At 40.7% G+C, this 4896-nt stretch overlaps 1 non-coding gene across 1 annotated transcript; it reads right to left on the reverse strand.

The window, feature by feature from the left end:
- Nucleotides 1–2216: 2216 nt before the first annotated feature.
- LOC130963824 (small nucleolar RNA R71) lies at nt 2217–2320 on the reverse strand. The gene has a single exon (XR_009079943.1). It is a non-coding gene; the product is annotated as a small nucleolar RNA R71 (small nucleolar RNA).
- Nucleotides 2321–4896: the final 2576 nt, after the last annotated feature.

Consider the following 4896-nt stretch of genomic DNA (forward strand, 5'->3'; position numbering starts at 1 on the left):
CCAATGAATTACATAAGTAACTCTATCCTTATCTTTATGCTTTATTCGTATATCATTATACCCATTTGAGTCTGCCTGACTGAGATTTACAAGGTGACCATAGCTTGCTTCATACCAACAATCTCCGTGGGATCGACCCTTACTCGCGTAAGGTTTATTACTTGGACGACCCAGTGCACTTGCTGGTTAGTTGTGCAAAGTTGTGTAGTGATCACAATTTCGCGCACCAAGTTTTTGGCGCCGTTGCCGGGGATTGTTTTGTGTATGGACAACTGACGGTTCATCTTGTTGCTTAGATTAGGTATTTTTCTTCAGAGTTCTTAAGAAGGAATTCTAGTGTTTCATGATGATCTGTTGAAGTCTGGCTGGCTGAAAGGCCATGTCTAATCTTATTGGACCGAGGTTTCAACTAATCATCACAAGAGCTTGTTGACCTCTATCAATCTTGCTATTGGAGCAATGATCTGCTAAGGCTTGGCTGGCCATTGGCCATGTCTAGTGTTTTGGACCGAAGCTTTCTTTGAAAGCTTGGCTGGCTGTGAAGCCATGTCTAATTCCTGGACCGGAGTCTTAGACTAGCATTGCAATGATTCCTGGAATCCAAATTAAGAATTCTGAAACTTTTATTTTCTATTTCCATACAATTTTCGAAAAAGCACAAAAAAATTTCAAAATCATAAAAAACCCAAAAATATTTTATGTTTCTTGTTTGAGTCTAGTGTCTAATTTTAAGTTTGGTGTCTTGCAATGCATTGTTTATTTGATCTTGGTTCTATTTTCAAGTCAATAGTACAGGGAACTGAAGATTCAGAACATGCAGCAGAGGAATTACAGAAAAAAAAAAATTGGGCGTTCAAAACGCCCAGTGAAGAAGGACAGACTGGCATTTAAACGCCAGCCACGGTACCTGGTTGGGCGTTTAACGCCCAAAAAGGTAGCATTTTGGGCGTTAAACGCCAGAATGGATACCATTCTGGGCGTTTAACGCCAGGATGGCACAAGGGGGAGAATTTTATTTTCGAATCAATTTTTTTTTTCCAGTTTTCAAAGTTTTTCAAAATCAAATCTTTTTCAAATCATATCTTTTCAATCAAATGTTTTCAAAATCAATTTCTTTCCTTTTTCAAAGATACTTGCTAACAATTAATGATTTGATTGAACATTTCAAGTATATTGCCTTTTCTGTTGAGAAAGGTTTAATGTTTGAATCATATCTTTTCTCGTTAGCCAAGTTTTTAATTTTCAAAATCAAATCTTTTTAAAATTGTTTTCAAATCATATTTTCTCAGTCACATATTTTTAAAAATCAATCATATCTTCTTAACCTCATCTTTTTCAAAATAGCTTTCAATCAAATCTTTTTGACTTCTAATTTCAAAATCTTTTTCAAAAATCACTTGATTTCTTTCCCACTCTTATTTTCGAAAATTAATTAGTGTTTTTCAAAATGTTTTCAAATTCTCTAACTTAATTTTCGAGAATTCTCTTCCCCTCTTCCCACATCCTTCTATTTATGGAGTACCACTCCTTCTCAATGCACAATTTGAACTCTATCTGATTAAGTTCGAATTCTTCTACCTCTTTCTTCTATTTTTCTGTTCTTCTGACACCTCAAGGAATCTCTATACTGTGACATAGAGGATTCCACATTTTCTTGTTCTCTTCTCTTTCATATGAGCAGGAGCAGAGACAAAGGCATTCTTGTTGAAGCTAACCCTGAACCTGAAAGGACCTTGAAGCGAAAGCTAAGAGAAGCTAAGGCACAATTCTCTATAGAGGACCTAACAGAAATTTTCAAAGAAGAAGAAGACATGGCAGCCGAAAACAACAACAATGCAAACAATGCAAGGAAGGTGCTGGGTGACTTTACTGCACCTACTCCCGACTTCTATGGGAGAAGCATCTCTATCCCTGCCATTGGAGCAAACAACTTTGAGCTTAAGCCTCAATTAGTTTCTCTAATGCAACAGAATTGCAAGTTTCATGGACTTCCATTGGAAGATCCTCATCAGTTCTTAGCTGAATTCTTGCAAATCTGTGACACTGTCAAGACTAATGGGGTAGACCCTGAGGTCTATAGACTTATGCTCTTCCCTTTTACTGTAAGAGACAGAGCTAGGACATGGTTGGATTCACAACCTAAAGAAAGCCTGGACTCATGGGAAAAGCTAGTCAATGCCTTCTTGGCAAAGTTCTTTCCACCTCAAAAATTGAGTAAGCTTAGAGTGGAAGTCCAAACCTTCAGACAGAAGGATGGAGAATCCCTCTATGAAGCTTGGGAAAGATACAAACAATTGATCAGAAAATGTCCATCTGACATGCTTTCTGAATGGAGCATCATAGGTATTTTCTATGATGGTCTCTCTGAACTATCCAAGATGTCTCTGGATAGCTCTGCTGGAGGATCTCTTCATTTGAAGAAGACGCCTACAGAAGCTCAAGAGCTAATTGAAATGGTTGCAAATAACCAATTCATGTACACTTCTGAAAGGAATCCTGTGAACAATGGGGCTAATCAGAAGAAATGAGTTCTTGAGATTGATGCTCTGAATGCCATTCTGGCTCAGAACAAGATATTGACTCAACAAGTCAATTTGATTTCTCAAAGTCTGTCTGGAATGCAAAATGCACCAAGCAGTGCTAAGGATGCTTCATCTGAAGAAGAAGCATATGATCCTGAGAACCCTTCAATGGAAGAGGTGAATTACCTAGGAGAACCCTATGGAAACACCTATAATTCTTCATGGAGAAATCATCCAAATTTCTCATGGAAGAATCAAGAAAGACCTCAACAAGGTAACAACAATAATGGTGGAAGAAATAGGTTTAGCAATAGCATGCTTTTTCCATCACCTTCTTAGCAACAGACAGAGAATTCTAAGCAGAGCCACTCTGACTTAGCAACCATGGTCTCTGATCTAATCAAAACCACTCAAAGTTTCATGACTGAAACAAGGTCCTCCATTAGGAATTTGGAGGCACAAGTGGGACAGCTGAGCAAGAAAGTTACTGAACTCCCTCCTAGTACTCTCCCAAGCAATACAGAAGAAAATCCAAAAGGAGAGTGCAAGGCCATCAACATGGCCGAATTTGGAGATGAAGGAGAGGAAGTGAACGCCACTGAGGAAGACCTCAATGGGCGTGCACTGACCTCCATTGAGTTCCCCAATGAGGAACCATGGGAATCTGAGGCTCAAAATGAGACCATAGAGATTCCATTGGACTTACTTCTGCCTTTCATGAGCTCTGATGAGTATTCTTCCTCTGAAGAGGATGAGTATGTCACTGAAGAGCAAGTTGCTAAATACCTTGGAGCAATCATGAAGCTAAATGACAAGTTATTTGGAAATGAGACTTGGGAGAACGAACCTCCTTTGCTCACCAAAGAACTGGATAACTTGTCTAGGCAGAAATTACCTCAAAAGAGACAAGATCCTGGGAAGTTTTCAATACCTTGTACCATAGGCACCATGACCTTCAAGAAGGCTCTGTGTGACTTAGGGTCAAGTGTAAACCTCATGCCTCTCTCTGTAATGGAGAAGCTAGGGATCTTTGAGGTGCAAGCTGTAAGAATCTCATTAGAGATGGCAGACAACTCAAGAAAACAAGCTCATGGACTTGTAGAGGATGTTTTGGTGAAGATTGAAGACCATTACATCCCTGCTGATTTCATAGTCCTAGAGACTGGGAAGTGCATGGATGAAACCATCATCCTTGGCAGACCCTTCCTAGCCACAGCAAAGGCTGTGATTGATGTTGATAGAGGAGAGTTGATCATTCAAGTGAATGAAGAATCCTTTGTGTTTAAGGCTCAAGGATATCCCTCTGTCACCATGGAGAGGAAGCATGAAGAGCTTCTCTCAAATCAGAGCCAAACAGAGCCCCCACAGTCAAACTCTAAGTTTGGTGTTGGGAGGCCACAACCAAACTCTAAGTTTGGTGTTGAACCCCCACATTCAAACTCTAAGTTTGGTGTTGGGAGGTTCCCATATTGCTCTGATCATTTGTGAGGCTCCATGAGAGCCATCTGTCAAGCTACTGACATTAAAGAAGCGCTTGTTGGGAGGCAACCCAATGTTATACTTTATCTATTTCTCTTTGTTATTTTATGTTTTTTGTAGGTTGATGATCATAAGAAGACACAAAATCAATTGAAAAAAACAAAAACAGAATGAAAAACAGGAAGAAAAACAGCACACCCTGGAGGAAGAACCCACTGGCGTTTAAACGCCAGTGAGGCTAGCAGTTGGGCGTTTAACCCCCTTTCTTGCACCATTCTGCGCGTTTAACGCCAGAAAGAGGCACCAGACTGGCGTTAAACGCCAGAAAAGGGCAAGAACCTGGCGTTAAACGCCAGGAATGGGCACCAGCCCGGCGTTTAACGCCAGAAATGGCTCAAAACGTGATTTTGAATGCCATTTGGTGCAGGGATGACTTTTCCTTGACACCACAGGATCTGTGGACCCCACAGGATCCCCACCAACCCCACCACTCTCTCTCTCTTCTTCACCCATTCACCAATCACCTCAACTCCTCTTCCCCAAAAACCCTTCACCTATCAAATCCCATCTTCCTCTTCACCACTCACATCCATCCTTCATAAAACCCCACCTACCTCACCATTCAAATTCAAACCACTTCTCCCCCTCTTTGGCCGAACACAAAAGCCACTCCCTTCTCCCTCATTTCTTCTTCTTCTACTCTCTTCTTTCTTCTTTTGCTCGAGGACGAGCAAACCTTTTAAGTTTGGTGTGGTAAAAGCGTTGCTTTTTCGTTTTTCCATAACCATTTATGGCATCCAAGGCCGGAGAAACCTCTAGAAAGAGGAAAGGGAAGGCAAAAGCTTCCACCTCCGAGTCATGGGAGATGGAAACATTCATCTCAAGGGTGCATCAA

Source organism: Arachis stenosperma, chromosome 2 (genome assembly GCF_014773155.1).
Source record: "Arachis stenosperma cultivar V10309 chromosome 2, arast.V10309.gnm1.PFL2, whole genome shotgun sequence".
Taxonomy (NCBI): Eukaryota; Viridiplantae; Streptophyta; class Magnoliopsida; order Fabales; family Fabaceae; genus Arachis; species Arachis stenosperma.